The following is a 17,229-nucleotide window of genomic DNA, read 5'->3' as shown; positions in this document are numbered from 1 at the left end:
TGTCTCTCCATGTAACTTCACATTCATTCATTCATTCATTCATTCATTGCCAGACGCCATGTATCCCAAACGGGGTGGCCAAGGGCTTAGAGTTCACATGCTCCTCTCAAATAACTCATTTCCATTGCTCTCACTCTTGACTTGTGTCCTTCCAACAAGGTCCAAGCTTCACTTCCATACGTTAGAGTTCACAATACTGTCATGCAGTAACTTTTTCACTTCCATGCTCACTTCCCTGTTCTTTATCACTGCTTTCAAAGAACCAGCAACTTTTCTTCCCTGTTGTACCCTTTCAAGCACTTTACCCTCTAAACTTCCATTCTTACTCATCACACTATCGAAGTACTTAAAGGCAGACATTTTCCAATTCCTCCTAATCAAGCCTCATTGTACATTCAGTCACTTCATTTCCCTCAAAGACCATAACTTTTCTCTACATTCACCTTTAGTTTCTGTTTCTTACACACACTCCTAAATTCATTCACCAAACCTTGCACTTACTCTTCATTGTCACTTAACAATACTGTATCATCTGCAAACAACAGTTCAGGAAGTCTCCAAACACTGCCCTCTCTCATCAGGACCACTGCAACATCCACTGCCCTACCTTGTATCTGTTTCCAAACACTGCCCTCTCTCATTAGGGTTGCTCCAACATCCACTGCCCTACCTTGCATCTCTTTTATTACCCCATCCACATTCAGCTTGAACAACCATGGGGACATGACACATCCCTGTTTCAATCCAACATTCAGACAGAAAAATTCACTCAATTCACTATCCACATACACTGCAGCCTTAGCACCCTCACACATACTCTTCACGACAATCAACAACTTCCCATTTACTCCATATATCCCTTAAACTTCACAAATTCCTTGGCTATCCACCCTGTCATGTGCTTTCTCCAAAATCATGAAAGCCACATACAACTTCTTTCCTTTCTCAAGAAACTTTTCCACTAATGACCTAAGAATGAATATCTGAGCTATACAACCTCTTCCCTTCCTAAAACCTCACTATTCTTCTCCAACTAATTCCTCTGTTATTTCCCTAACTCGGTCACCAAGTATCCTACCATATTCTTTTTCTATTACAAAAAGAAGACAAATGCCCCTGTGATTACCACACACTTCTTTTTCCCCCTTTCCTTTGTACAGAGTACAAATTATACCTGACTTCCAATCCTCCAGGACTCTACCTTCCTCCCAGGTCAAGCAGCACATCTTCCCTACTACTATCTCTCAATAACACACAGGTTATATGGGGTCAAATCAAGTGGTCACAGAAAACTGCTCACAAGTGACTTCAGCCACCCTCCTCCACATACATATCCAGTCATAATATATTTCTTACACATTTACAGCAGCCCAACACCTGTAACAGAATTTGTATAACAATTAATAACACACGTTATACTGTATGGGCTTAAATGAAATGGCCACAGAGAGTTACTCATTTGTGACTTTAGCCATCTTCCAGTAAATACAAATCTTATCATAATATACTCATTACAAATTTACAGCAGCACAATACCTGCAACAGAATATGGATAACAGTAACACATGGATTATACAGGGTTATGTCTATTGGCCATGGGGAGTTACTCATACGTCACTTTATTTACCCTCCCCGAAATACAGTTAAACCTCTATTTAGGCAGCCAAATCATTTTATAGCCTAAACAACATACAGCATAAACAGCACACAGCATGAACAGCATACATCTGATAGAACCACAGACAGCTTAAGGAAACAGCTAAGGGGTGAATTTTAATCGGCCACATAATGCAATACATCTGTTAACATCAGACTAAGGGAAAATGTACCTGTGTTTTGTTTTCAGCACAATACCTCCAACACTTTGGATAACACTAGTGCACAAATTATACAGGGTTATGACTATTGGCCAGGGGGGGTTACTCCTGTCACTTCACTTACCCTCCCTAAAATACAGTAAAACCTCTATTTAGGCAGCCAAATTGTCTTATGGCTTAAACAGCACATGGTATGAACAACATACATCTGAAGGAACCACAGACAGCTTAAGGAATCAGCTAATGGGTGAATCTTCAGAGGTCATATGAGGCCCTTAGTAATATACAGGGCTATCTGCCAAAAATATAAAAAAAGGAAAAAATGCAATCAAAGTTTTGCGACCTTTAAACTGTCCTATCTCCGTAACCACTAGAGTTATCTTGAAAATTTTTTGTTAGATACAGCTTAACATATGTTCTTCTTTGCAATAACCTCATACTTGTGCTATCTATGAGTAAAGTATTCACAACGACACAGTGCGATGGAGCAAATTATCGGCCACCGAGGTTGGACCGAACCCCTCATAAAATGTTATTTGATTATTACTAACCACAAAAATATGGAGAGGATGGAAGGTGAAGACTGACGAAGAGAGTGTATGTGAGTGAGGAGGAGGGGGGAAGAGGGAGGGGGAGGCCGAGGATGAGATGGAGAGGTATATGAGAGAGGGGGGTGTGAGTTGGGAGCAGGGCAGGGAAATGGTGGGGGACAGGGCGACTTGGAGGCAATTTGTTTGTGGCCACCCCAAACGGGATTGAGGTGTCTGGCGATAGATAGATAGATGATCTCAATGGAGCATCATACTATCGATTACAGACAAACTAGTTATGACATTATAGTAACTGGACTTGATTTTAGCAGTTTTAAAGTCAGATAACTTCGAGTGCGTTTTTTTAACCCCTAACCTCCGGGTAACGCCTACATACATCACAATCAGGGTGCCACACAGCTGCTGGGTAATGGCTATACACACAAGTGTCTTCCCACCACCATTTGAATTGGCCGACATTTCATTTCGGCACCAAAGGGTAGACAAGGAGTCCCTCCAAAGAACTCAGGCGAGAGTCAGCCTGTCCCATGCTTTTGTCTGGTGTACAACGATATCATCAGGTTCCTTTTTGTCTGATTCCGTCCGCTCCGCCTGTAGCCAAATGCATCATCCACCTCTGCCAAACCTCTTTCCAAGGATATACGAAAATGGCTCAGGGATAGTGCCATCAGGCATGCCTTGGATGCAACAGTGTCCAGTTTATCAAGTAATGGAGAAGTTATCATACTGAGAGCAAAGCCACAGCCAGCGCTGCGGGAAGACGCAAGAACACGTCCTGCTCTCGCTCTGAAAATTAATTCTCTTCCTCATGTCATTACTCATCAGCGCAATGACCTACAGACCTGGGGATACTTTTATTCGCATGAGGAAGAGTTGGTGAGTAACATGGTCTTTAATTTGTTTCTAGTAATATGGTCTTTAATCTGTTTCCCTAAGTGCTATACAGTACTTTCCGAAATACTGAGGCTTAAAACCATGCAATTTTCGGGAAACTGCCCATTGTGAGGTAATGACTGTATTAAAAAATATCCCGGCATTTGGGGGTTAAACGCAAAAAAACACAAATATCCTTACAAACACCATGAAAAAAAATACTGAAGTTAATAGGTTTAGTAACATAATAGGGAAGCATTCAAGGTAAAGGAATAATGTAATAAAAACAATGAAATCAACAAAGACTTCCACCTATGATAATTGTTGGAGATCAATAAGGACGGAAGGAAAAATCTCCACCTTTGGTAAAAGATGGAGATCATTTCGCTTTCGTTTTTGTAGGCTCCAACATGCTTGCATGCATCGGCCTTGGTCACGTAATGGCGGCTCTCCATGCTGGACGGATCTATGGCATCCTCCCTGTTCAGTCCCTTAACCCTGAGGTCACACTTTATTACCTCGTCCCACATCTTTCTCGGTCTACGCCTCGCAGCACAATATTAACACTTTTCACCTTCTGCACCCAATTATCATCCCCCATCCTCTCCACATGCTCAAACCATCTCAATCTACCTCTCCTCATCACAACACCAATACACAGGAGAGTGATGGTTGGGTGGATTGTGTGTACTTAGACTTAGAGAAGGCCTTTGACAAGGTACCTCATAAGAGACTAATGTGGAAACTAGAATATATAGGAGGACTGAAGGGGAAACTTCTGGAATGGATGAGAGACTTTTTGAGAGACAGACAAATGAGGACAGTAATAAAGAATAGGATGTCTGGATGGAGGGAAGTAACAAGTGGAGTCCCTCAAGGCTCGGTGTTGGCACCAGTAATGTTCCTGATTTACGTAAATGATATGGTAGATGGAGTGAACAGTTATGCAAGTCTGTTTGCTGATGATGTAAAGATCTTGAGGAAGGTAGAGGCTGAGGAGGATTTGGATAGGATACACAATTGGAGCCGGATGTGGGAAATGAAATTTAATGTAAAGAAATGTAAAATATTGGAAATGGGTAAAAGTACCATGAGGCCATCACTAAATTATTTGTTGGGTAATGAATTAATCACAAAAAGGAGAGAAGAGAAAGATTTGGGAGTGCTGGTCCAAGATAGTTTGTCATCAGAAAAGCACATTAACAAGATAGTTGGAGAGACTTATAAACTCTTGACTAACATAAGAGTAGCATTTCATTATATGGATGAGGAGATGATGAAAAAATTGATAGTGGCAATGATCCACCCCAGGTTAGAATATGCAGCGGTAGTGTGGTCCCCGCACAAAAAGAAAGATATAAACAAGATTGAGAGAATACAAAGAACAGCAACCAAGATGGTCCCCAGTCTGACAGACCTGTCATACAGAGAGAGGTTGGAAAAACTGGATTTGCCTTCCTTTGAGGAAAGGAGAAAGAGGAGAGACATGATTGCAGTGTTAAGGACCATGGTGGGAGTAGATAAAATTGACAAAGAAGATCAGTTTGTACGGGATAAGAGAGCAACAAGAGGACACGGAATGAAATTGAAAAAGTCAAGCTGCTTGAAGGATATCAAGAAATATAGCTTTCCTTACAGAAGTATAGACTTATGGAATAGCCTGGACAAAGAGATCGTCCAGTCTAAAAACTTAAACGAGTTTAAAGCTAAATTTGACTCATTGAGAAACAGCGACGGAAACCCACGAGCATAGTACATTCCGTGTATATCACAATTAGGTATATTAGGTAAATACTTGAATATTTGGAACGACTTAGACAAAGAGGTGGTGCATGAGAAAAACATTCATGTGTGTAAAGGTAGCCTTGATAAATGTGATATGGAGACAGGACAACATGAGCATTGCTCAATTCCTGTAAACTACAAATAGGTAAATACACTCCAGTCCCATCCTACCTCTCAACTCTTCCATCGTAAACCCAGCCCCCCCAGGCTATGCACACAGGGATGCACTGCACATCCACCTAATCATTGTAATTTCTGTACGTTTCGGCCTGCGAATATCCTCTTCCTTTACTGCCCAGGTCTCACTACCGTACAGCATCACACTCCTAACACATGCTGCATACAAAGACCCCTTACCACGTAGGGAGAGTCCCCTCAATGTCGGGAGAGGCAACAGCTCCCTGAACATCTTCCAACCACTTCTCACCCTAGACTAAGAACTAGCTCCAGCCCCACCTCCAGCACATGTCTCCCAAATAAAAAAAAACTCTCCCACACACTCAAGAGACTCACCAGCAAGTTCAATCCTTTCACGCCTGACAAAATCCACCTGCCCTCCCCAATAAGCCGCACACAAAAAATCAGCATTATCTCGCGGTCTGCCTCTAATACCACTACATCTCTTGTGCACCCACTTATCACAAACACTGCACTAGATGGAATACTTCCTAGGCCTTTGTGGCAAACTGCACATGGCAACTCTCCCTCTTCTTTGACTGTACCACCACCAACCCTACATGTCATCACTTTTGTTTTACCTGCATTTACTCTTAAGCCTTTGTGTCCCATACCATCTCTCCACTTCCTAAATCTTTCCTCCACCTCCCTTTCATTCTCTGCAATCAACACCAAATCATCAGCATACATCTCCCACAGGAGTCTGTTTCTGCAGTCATATGAGAGGGCTTCAAGTACAATGATAGACAACATGAACTCAAAACTGACCCCTGATGCACACCAACATTCACAGAAAACTCATCACTCAAATCTCCATTCACTCTTACCTGGGTGTGAGCACCCACATACATGGCCATAACCACCCTAACCAGCCACTCCTCCAACCCAAGCTTTCTCATTGCCCACTTCACCACCTCTTTAGGGACTCTGTCAAAGGCCTTCTCCAAATCAATAAAAACAAAATACAGATCCCTTTTCTTACCAATATATTTTTCCTGAAGTTGTTGAACAATGAATATGGCATCAGTGGTCCCCCTGCCTTGCATAAATGCAAATAGCATCTCATCAATATTCAATCTTTCTCTAATCATACCTTCTAAACTCTCTCCATTACCTTCATTATCTGATCTAAAAGCTTTAGATCTCTATAATTTCCTCTTTCCAGGGCATCACCCTTCCCTTTGTACATATTTACAATTACACTCTTCTACCAATCATCTGGGAAAACATACTCATCATATATAATCACGTTTATCATGTCAGTGACTAACCTCACCTCTATATCTCCTGAGGCCTTCACATTTCGGCAGTCAACCCAGACACGCCTGATGCCTTCCCTACCTGCATCCTGCCAACTGCCTCACGCACAGTAGCAGCGTCAATCAGAGGCCAAGGGACAAACACTGGTTCTGCTGGCTCCAAACCCTCCCTCTCCCAGTCAAACTCATCATTTAGCAACCAGCTATATTGCTCTCTTCATGCATCTTTAATATCCCCACTGTTCACCACTACCCTTCCTTCATCATTCTCCACACACCGCTCACCTATAATATCCCGATTATCCCTCTTCATCTGATTTGCCACCTTAAATATCACATTATTCCTTTCCCCATGATTCAGATCATCATGCAAAAGTCTCTGTGACTCAGACTTCTCCCTGTATACCTCTCTTCTAGCGCTACACTTGGCAGCCAAGTATTCCTCCTTGTTACCACCATTCTCCCATTCCCAGAAAAGACTTCTTTTCTCCTATACTGCAACTTCTACACCCTCATCCCACCACCAAGTTACAATGATAATACCAATAATAATAATCCATCTAGCTATCTATTGCTAGACACCTATATCCCGTTCAGGGTGGCCACAAACAAATCAACTCCACGTCACCTTGTCCCCTGCCATTTCACTGCCCCGCTCCTAACTCACACCCCCCTCTCTCATATACCTCTCCACCCTATCCCTCCATCTCATCCTCAGCCTCCCCTTCCCTCTTTCCCCCTCCACCTCACTCACATACACTCTCTTCGTCAGTCTTTCACCCTCCATCCTCTCCACATGGCCAAACCACCTCAGTGTGTTCCTTCTAACGCTTCCTATCACATCCACATCCACACCACAACTCTCCTTTATATCCTCATTTGTCAAACTGTCTCTCCATGTGACTCCACAGGCTCCTCTTAAATAACTCATTTCCACTGCTCTCACTCTTGACTTGTGTCCTTCCAGCAATGTCCAAGCTTCACTTCCATACGTTAGAGTTGGTATCACAATACTGTCATGTACTAACTTTTTCACTTCCATGCTCACTTCCCTGTTTCTTATCACTGCTTTCAAGGAACCAGCAACCTTTCTTCCCTGCTGTACCCTTTCAAGCACTTCACCCTCCAAACCTCCATCCTTACTCATCACACTACCCAAGTACCTAAATGTCCTCACATTTTCCAATTCCTCACCATCCAATCTCACTGTAAATTCACTGACTTCACCTCTCTCAAAGACCATCACTTTACTCTTCCCTACATTCACCTTTGGATTCCGTTTCTTACACACTCTCCCAAACTCATCCACCAAGCCTTGCAGCTCTCTTTCGTCTTCACTCAACAACACAGTATCATCTGCAAACAACAGTACAGGGAGTTTCCAAACACTACCCTCTCTCACCAGGGCCACTCCAACATCCACTGTCTTACCTCGTACTTCTTTTATTACCCCATCCATGTGCAGATTGAACAACCATGGAGACATGACACATCCCTGTTTCAATCCAACATTCAAAGAGAGAAATTCACTCAGTTCACCATCCATACGCACTGAAGCCTTAGCACCATCATAAATACTCTACACAGCATTCAACAACTACCCATCTACTCCATATATTCTTAATACTTTCCACAATCCTTGTCTATTCACCCTGTCATATGCTTTCTCCAAATCCATGAAAGCCGCATACAACTTCTTTCCCTTCTTTAGAAACTTTTCCAACATAGATCTAAGAATGAATATCTGATCTACACAACCTCTTCCCTTCCTAAAGCCTCCCTGTTCTTCTCCAACCAATTCCTCTGTTCTTTCTCTAACTCTGTCAATAAGTATCCTACCATACACTTTTCCTGTTATACTAAGAAGATAGATGCCCCTATGATTACCACACACTTCTAATTTCTCCTTTTCCTTTGAACAAAGGAATAATTATACATGACTTCCAATCCTCCAGAACTCTACCTTCCTCCCAGGCCAATCTGCACATTTTCCACATCCATTCTACTACTATCTCTCCCCCATACTTCAACATTTCACCACACACTCCATCAATTCCTGGGGCTTTCCTCAATTTAACTTTCTTCATTGTTTCCACAACTTCTATCCTACTGGTTTCTTCCTGTCTTCTCACCTCCCTCCTTCTCCCAGCCATTCCCCAGCCACTTATAGCCTACTCGCATTACTTCCATCCTCTATGTTCAACAATTCCTTAAAGTGTTCTCTCCATCTGCTCACTTTTTCTCCCTTCTCCACTAGTAATCTACCATTTTTATCTTTCACTCCCCTGCTAACTTCACTTCCACCCTATCTTACTCTCTTCACCTCTTTCCAGAACATTTTCTTATAGTCCTTCCACTTTACACTCAAATTCCTTCCAAATTCCTCATCCACTCTCTTCTTAATCTCTCTTACTAATCTTTTTACCTCTCTCTTTCTTTCTACACATAACTCTCTCTTCCGCCACTCAACTTCTTCCACGCACCTATTTCTCATCCATTCATTGTATGCTTTCTTCTTTTGTGCCACAGCCTGTCTCACCTCTTCATTCCACCACACTGTTCCTTGCACACCCCTCCGTCTTCTCTTCATCCCACACACCACATCACGTGCTGCACATATTTCTTCTGTAAATATCCTGCACACACCTTCCACGTCCCCCATCTGCTTCAATTCATATTTGCCCAGTCGTTCCTCCACCTCCCTCTTACACTCTGCCTTTTTCTCATCCTCTTGTAACCTTTCCACTCTCCTTACAAATACTCCCTCTTCTCGTCCTTCCCTTCTTCTATTTCTCCATCCTAATTGGACCATGATTATGGCCGCCACCAAGTAGTGGTCAGAAAGTCCACTCCCCCAACCTCTATATGTTCTTGCATCCATTACCCATTTTCGCATCCTTTCATCCACACACACCTAATCAATCAATTGCCTTCCTTTCATTCAGTTCACCACCCACCCTTCTCATAACTCGCCATGTATACCTGTGGATCATTTTGTGCCTGAAGAGGGTACTGGCTATCACCAACCCCCTCCCAGCACAAATGTCCACTAACGCACTGCCATTCTCATCTATCTCAGCAGGCACACCCCACTCACCAACTATTCCATCCACCTTCACATTCCCTACTTTACCATTTATATCACCGATCAAAAACACTCTCTCATTCCTTCCAAACTTTTCCATGCGCACTTCCACATTTGTCCAGAACTCTTCTCTCACTCTGCTTGCACGATCTTGCATTGGCGCATACACACACACACAATTGCCCACATTTGTATTCCAACTTTCAATCTTATCCACACAATCCTTGACCCAACTGATCTATGCTCTCTTATGCTCTTCTTCCATCTTTTACTCACAACTATACATACTCCTTCTTTTGCCCTCTCATTCTCACCTACTCCTGCACATATATCCCATCCATACTCCCATTCTCTCACACTCTCACCTCTCCATTTTGTTTCAGTTATTCCACATACATCAACTTTTGCACCCTCAAGCACCTGGACAATCTCTATCTCTTTCACCTCATCGTTTGCTCCCCTTACATTCCACATTCCGATTACCATGTCCTTTGTCCGGTCCTTGGTCATCATCTTTTGGTCAGTCCTTGTCCGGGGCTTATTGTTTGTCTTTTTAGTTAGTTGTTTTCCATGGAGGGGCACTAACCCTCCGGCAACCCTTTTAGTCGCCTTTTACGACAAGCAGGGATACTGGGGGAGTACTCTTGAAAAAAAAAAAACTACCTCCAGGAGGGACAGTACAGAGCTCTCAAGAACAATCTCCTGGGAGCTATTAAGTAAGTGTTAATAGAGAAGGGACTCCTCTCCCACCCCTCAATAATAAAGTAGCATGGTGGTGGGATGGAGAGTGTAGAAGCTGCAGTAAAGGAGAAAAGAAGGCTTTTCCGGGAATGGAAAAGGAGTGGTAATAACGATAATAATAATAATAATCCATCCATCCATCATCCAATCCTACGTTGCCCCATGAGGAGAGTAGAAGCCCGGGGCTAGGCAAGCTGGTCCTGACATTTAAGATGACAGTGACCAGCCTCACTTATCCCTGGGTGGCATTATATGAGCAACAAACCCCAGCCCCCTCTTGGATATAAACCTTCACCAGATCAATCTGATTGGAGTGCTGTAATTACCCACTAAACCACCAGGTGCCAAAAATAATAATAATAAATATAATAATAATAATGATAATCTGGTACTTTTGTTTCTTAAAAGCGCCCGTCCTTCCACTGGGAATTCACTAGCGCTCAACACACTATACAGGCCATGCCACGTTGAGTACACCGCTTCCCATCCGATCAGCGAAGTTAAGCAACGTTGGGTCTGGTTAGTACTTGGATGGGTGACCGCCTGGGAACACCAGATGCTGTTGGCATCCCTACATCAAGTGGGGTTGGTGGAGGATTAGTGCCCCTCCCTGTAAAACAATTAACTCTAAGCCCTTGGCCACCCTATTTGGGATACATGGCGTCTGGCAATGGATGGATGGATGGATGACATTTCTCATATACAATATAAGCTTCATCAGTAAAAATATACAGTATATATATATATATATATATATATATATATATATATATATATATATATATATATATATATATATATATATATATATATATATATATATATATATATATATATATATATATATATATATATATATATATATATATATATATATATATATATATATATATATATATATATATATATATATATATATGTTACATATATATATATATATATATATATATATATATACAGTATATATATATATATATATATACGGTATATATAATGTATATGAAAGTGGCAAGAATTAAACCCTATAATCATTCGTCACAATACATCTCTCCAGGTGGCAGCATTTTGAAAGAAGAAAGGCCTTCAGCTGTCTCTTAAAGGATTCAACAGAAAAGAGTTGTGTCACGGACAAACAAAAGAATGATAAGAGAAAGATGACTGGTGAATGGCTCCAGGCTGATCAAGATGCAAGGAACCTTTTTCACTCTGTAATATCACACTTGGGTGTGCCGATAGGAGTTTCAACAATTCAGCATGATACTTCGGTTCACCAAACTTAAGAACCTTGAATGTAATAAGACACAGTTTAAATTTAATTCTAGCCTTTACTGGTAACCAATGCAGCTCAATTAGGAATGGGGTAGTTGATGTTCTCAGGGAAAGACCAAAGATAAGATGTGCTACCATATTTAACACAGACCAAACTTTTGTTAGTATATTATTTGGAAGACCAATCCACAGTGAATTGCAAAAATCAACAAGAAAGATGACCACTGCATGGACCAATGTCAAAAGGCAACGTCTAATCAGGAATATTCTCACAGAGTACATATTTCTGATGAGCAAGTTACACCCTCTATGTTTTGTGATTTGACTTTGAATTAAAATAAACACCCAGATTTCAAACAGAACTGACTTGATGAAGTTGTGACACACCGATGTTCAAAGCCAGGGCATTATCAGTGTCGTCACCCCTTCTATTTCCTCTGATGACAGTGATCTGTTATACCATCATTTAACTTAACTTTCCTCCTAGCCATCCAAATCTTAATGTCAGATATTAGAGATTCAAGCTTAGTCTTGGTATCATTAATATTTGACACCATAACACAGAGCTGAGTGTTGTCAACATAAAAATGATAGGACACGTCGTGAGCATCAAGTAAAGACGATAAACTACTCGTGTAGATTTAAACTGAATTGGACCCAGAACTGATCCTTAAGGGCCTACGAACAGAAAGGGAGCAGAATCAGAGCTAGCATAATCAACAACCACTCTCTGAAATCTGCCTGACAGATACGACTTCTGGAGCAAAACAGCACTATCATGGACACCATAAAAATACAGATAATACAACAATAGTTTATGATCTACTGTATCAAAAACTGCAGACAGATCCATCAGAACCAGGAGAGAGGACATCCCACTACAGGTGTTTGCAACCAAGTCACTATGAATCCTTGTTAATCCAGTTTCAGTTGAATGGTATTTTCTGTATGCTGATTAAACAACAGGAGCAACTCTGTTATGTTCCAGTAGTGGTATGAGTTGATCAAGTATGGCCCGCTCAATAATCTTGGATAAGAAAAACAGATTAGAGACAGGACAATATTTTGTCATGCTCTCAACATCAAGGCCAGGTTTCTAGGTTAGGGGCCTAAATAAAGCACATTTCTCCGACTGCACAAAATTACTTTCTAAGAGGCATCTATTTATTAAGTTGCTGATACAGTCTGCTGCATGCTCGTACATATCAGGGAGTTGTGACAAGTTACGTGGATCGAGTGGGCAAAATGTTTTGTTATGTTCTCTGATGTAACATTTGACTTTGTTTACATTTAGTGGATGAAATGTTGAAAGCAAATGACCCCCTGTGCATCGTGATTGTTAGTCAACTGAGTACAGTACACTTCGCTAAGAACTGTTGTCTATATCATTTCTTATACGAGATATCTTTGTTGTGAAAAATGAAGCAAAATCAGAAGCCACTTGGGCATCAGTTACAGAAGATGATTTAACAATTATATTCCTCTGACCAACCAAATTGTTCACAACTGCAGACAGCTTTTTCTTATCACCACCATATGCATAAACTTTATTTTGATAATACCTTGCTTTTGGGGCTTTTACAGTGTGAGTAACTGCTCTTCTCGCAAAAACATAACACAAACGAGTTAATTCGGTCCGCTGCAAGTGCCACTCACATTCTGCCTTTCTATGTTGTCTATGCAAAGAATTAATGGATGGACCATACCACGAAGAATTATCATGCACAATGATTGTTTTTACTACCTCAGGACACTAATGATCAAAAATTGACTTAAGCTCATTGTTATATAAATCAACCAAATCATCAGAGGAAAGATTCGAAGAATCAATGTAGTTTGAATGTTGATCAATTTCACGACACATCAAATGGCAGTCAACATTCCTGTAATTTCTGAACCTGATGACCTTTCTATAGGAAGGGGATTTCGGGATATCAAAACTAAAAGTGACCAGAGCATGGTCAGAGATGTGGGGGTTAAGTGAGTCAACCTCCACATCAGATACGTGCCTGCAACCAACAGGGGACAAGATCAAGTCAAGGACATGTCCTGAAACATGAGTTGGATCACTCACATGATTGAAAAATTATTCTGGGTGGTCAGCCCAACGAATTCTAAAGAAAATGGTTTTGACCGCAGACTGTCAACCCAATAACTGAAATCACTGCAAACAAGAAGTCCTTCAGATATAAGAGAAAACACCAAGAAACTGCCCAAACTCCACCACAAAACCTCAATCTGTGCCCAGATGATCTGCTCAATAGACAACAACAATTCTAAAGGTATTCTGATGGAAATTTATAAATCCATCCATCCAATTCTACGTTGCCCCATGAGGAGCGTAGGAGCCCGGGGCTAGGCAGTTGGTCCCGACATTTAAGATGAGAGTGACCAACCTCACTCATCCCTGAGTGGCATTACATGAGCAATAAACCCCAACCACCCCTTTACTTCCATAAATTCAAATGAAGATGGGGCCAGGTCTGAGTCTATGAGAGAAACATTTGCAAGTGCTGCCAAGTAGATGAATGATACACCTCCCCCTGGACAGTCAGCAGCAGGCCTAGGAATACTTATAAAAGAATGTGTCTTAGGCAAAGCACTACGAATAATATCATATTCATACAACCAGGTTTCAGTCAGGCACAAAATGTCAAGCTCATGCTGATTTAGAGTTTCAGTAACACAGTCTATCTTATTACGGATGTAACGAATATTTAAAAGACCCATTCTTAACTGGTTCAAGAGAGACATGGTCAGTTTTTTGAATGGTAAAAATTGGTGCTTTCAATCAATCAATTCCTATGAGAAATTATAACTGGACAGTCTCTGTTTGATGCAAAATGGGCAATGGACTGTGAATTCGAATTAGTTTTTTGATGTCTTAAGGAAGTGCAGCTAATGCATCTGAGAGAATTTCTGTTACTACAATCCTTAGATTTACGGACTCCAGCAGAAAAAAACACATTTAGGTTCATCATTTTTTCCAGAACACCTCTCAGATGTATGACTAAAGCTGTGACAGTGATGACACTGTGTAACTCAGAATCTGTCAAAAACGTGGCATCATGTAAGGTCCACATAGATATAGCTGCCCTGTCCTACAATGGAGGATCTCACCTATGGCAACATCTTCAAGACAGTAGTTTTAGTGTCATTCCTTGTTCTTGTGAACAGAAGGTTGAGGGTACAACTCTCAACCTCAATCCTAGAGCATCTTAATTTTATTGTTTTTATTCAGAATGCTTGGGATGATGTCAGAGTCGCCCAAGGAAGAGGAAAGTCCCATCACAGTCATTTGTGACAGCATTTTCTTTGGTTCTGATACACAAAAAGTGCCATCAGAGCCAAAATGATCACTCAGTGCCCCAGACGCTTCACCTTTGGCCTCAGCTGACGGAAACTTCATCACTGCCCACCAGCTTTGATCTTAAGGCAGCTATCAACGAGTATTGAGTCAAGTACACCTCTGATGTCTTCTGGTTCCATTTGACTTGACAGTGCATCAGCACTGCTCTTTGGTTTTATGATCAGTACCTGCTGACTAAGAATGGCTTTTCTGGCCATGAACACTGATCTCAACTACACTCCAAGGCAGATCCTTCCCTCCCCCCATGAGAGACCCCCAAACAGCATCCGCAAATGACTTGACCTGGTCTTGAGTGACAGCCAAGGGTGATGAGACCTTGGTCTCTAGTGCCTCCAGTCTATTTGAAACATCTTTGATAGCTTGAAAGATTGGCCCAACAGCCTCATCTTCCAGCTCCTTCTTAGTGACTATACTTCTTCCACCAGCCAAGCCCTCATCTGCTTTTGAACACATTGGCTACACAGTCAGCAAAAGCCCAGCTGGTGGCTCCCTTCATAACTGGATAATCATCAGCATCCATACTTTTACATGCCAAATGAACCCACTCACTGAAGCAGGTGCACTTCTGTGCTTGTGCACTTTTTGCTACAGACCTACTGCAGTGAGGGCACTGGTGTTGTTTGCTCACAGTTGGCAAAAAAAGAAAAGAACAAAACAAAAACAAAATGACAACAACAACAGCAAAAAGTACATACAATACTACCCGGGATAAACTCAGGCAGTGGCGCCCCCATTTGTGTCACCCTAATTTAGGGAAAAAAAAGAAAACTGAAAAATACAATGTACAGAAATTAATCTTTTCACGTAAAGGGTCCGTGTGAATTCTGGCTGTGGCACATAATGTAACTCTCACTCAAGAGCGTCCAGAACAGTCACATAAAGATATTTTACTTCTAACGCTTGTAGGAAAATTACTATTCATCATAGAAAGGCCACTCCGATCTCATTTTAAAGATGAAGAATTTTGCTCTGCCATACATTGTTCAAAAAGACAATATATACAAAATAAAATGCAAAAAAAGTGAGTAGAAGTTAGCTGACATGCTAAAGTTTAACACTTTCCTTTAAAACAATATTTGCCAAAAAAAGAAAAAAAACCTAAGTCAGTAAGAGGAGGAGAGTTAATGAGACGAAAAGCCTTTGACTCCACCCTATTGAGAAGAGCTGTATGTGGGGAGCCTCCCCACACATGAGAGTTGTACTCCACACAGGGGTGGATAAAACCCCTGTATAGAGTCAACAATTGAGCAGGGGTAAAGAAAGAACGGAGTCGGCTTAGCACACCTAATCTCTTGGAAGCAGATTTTACAAGAGATGTAATATGATCTTTCCAAGATAAATCCCGAGTAAATGAAACCCCAAGCATGTTCAAGGATGATGCAGGATTAAGCTAAATATTATTCATTCATTCATTCATTGCCAGACGCCATGTATCCCAAACGGGGTGGCCAAGGGCTTAGAGTTAATTGTTTTACAGGGAGGGGCACTAATTCTCCACCAACCCCATTTCACACGTAGGGAGAACATTATGCCAACAGCATCTGGTGTTCCCAGGCGGTCACCCATCCAAGTACTAACCAGACCCAACGTTGCTTAACTTCGCTGATCGGACGGGAAGCGGTGTACTCAACGTGGTATGGCCGTTGGCATATCTTAGTGGGTATATCTGTGGAAGATTTTGTCGGGTTGATACATCCACTCACTTGATTTAGTACTGCCTACTTCTTCCTTAGCCTTTATCATTCTTTTTCTGTGCCTGCCCTCCTCTCTTCCTATTTCTCCCATCTTTTCTGTCACTTCTTCTTGCTTTTCTTTCCTTTTCAGGTGGCATTATATTGAGTGCACGCCAAATGGTTTCCTGTAAGCCAAGAAACCATTTACAACGCTGGGTGGTAACCATATAACCAAACCATACGTGCTCCCTACGTGTCAACAAGCGGGTTGGTGGAGGGTTAGTGCCCCTCCCCATAAAACAAATAACTCAAAGTCAAATGGCCACCCCTTACGGGATTATGGCGTCTGGCAATAGATAGATAGAATTCAAGAAATAATAATATTCTTTGCTTCAATACATAGCAGAGTATATTTCCTTTCCATTAATGCATTATTTGTTGTATTTTCTTCAATAATAAAGCCATATATATACAAGAGAAAAAGGAGCATAAGCGTTCAGTGGGAGGTCAAGAGGGGTACATCTAACTAGAGTACCTCTATACCTGTGAGGAACCTCACACAACACTGAGAGCGGCAAACAAGTGAGCACACATGCACCACTTGTGGCAAGCTTAGCTCCGCCCACTTT

General features: G+C 41.5%; 1 protein-coding gene and 2 non-coding genes across 3 annotated transcripts in view; 1 reads left to right on the top strand and 2 right to left on the bottom strand.

Moving 5' to 3' along the window:
• Positions 1-17,229, bottom strand: part of LOC145402544 (2-hydroxyacyl-CoA lyase 2-like) — a 172,828-nt gene that overhangs the window by 69,186 nt on the left and 86,413 nt on the right. The gene's annotated exons all lie outside the window — the stretch shown is intronic.
• On the top strand, positions 10,737-10,855 carry LOC145402761 (5S ribosomal RNA). The gene has a single exon (XR_013897876.1). It is a non-coding gene; the product is annotated as a 5S ribosomal RNA (ribosomal RNA).
• Positions 16,457-16,575, bottom strand: LOC145402742 (5S ribosomal RNA). The gene has a single exon (XR_013897859.1). It is a non-coding gene; the product is annotated as a 5S ribosomal RNA (ribosomal RNA).

Source organism: Coenobita brevimanus, chromosome 58 (assembly GCF_032717465.1).
Source record: "Coenobita brevimanus isolate Jiangsu-jjx chromosome 58, ASM3271746v2, whole genome shotgun sequence".
Classification (NCBI taxonomy): Eukaryota; Metazoa; Arthropoda; class Malacostraca; order Decapoda; family Coenobitidae; genus Coenobita; species Coenobita brevimanus.
Note: the sequence above shows the minus strand (reverse complement) of the source record. Positions and strands in the feature narration are given on the sequence as shown.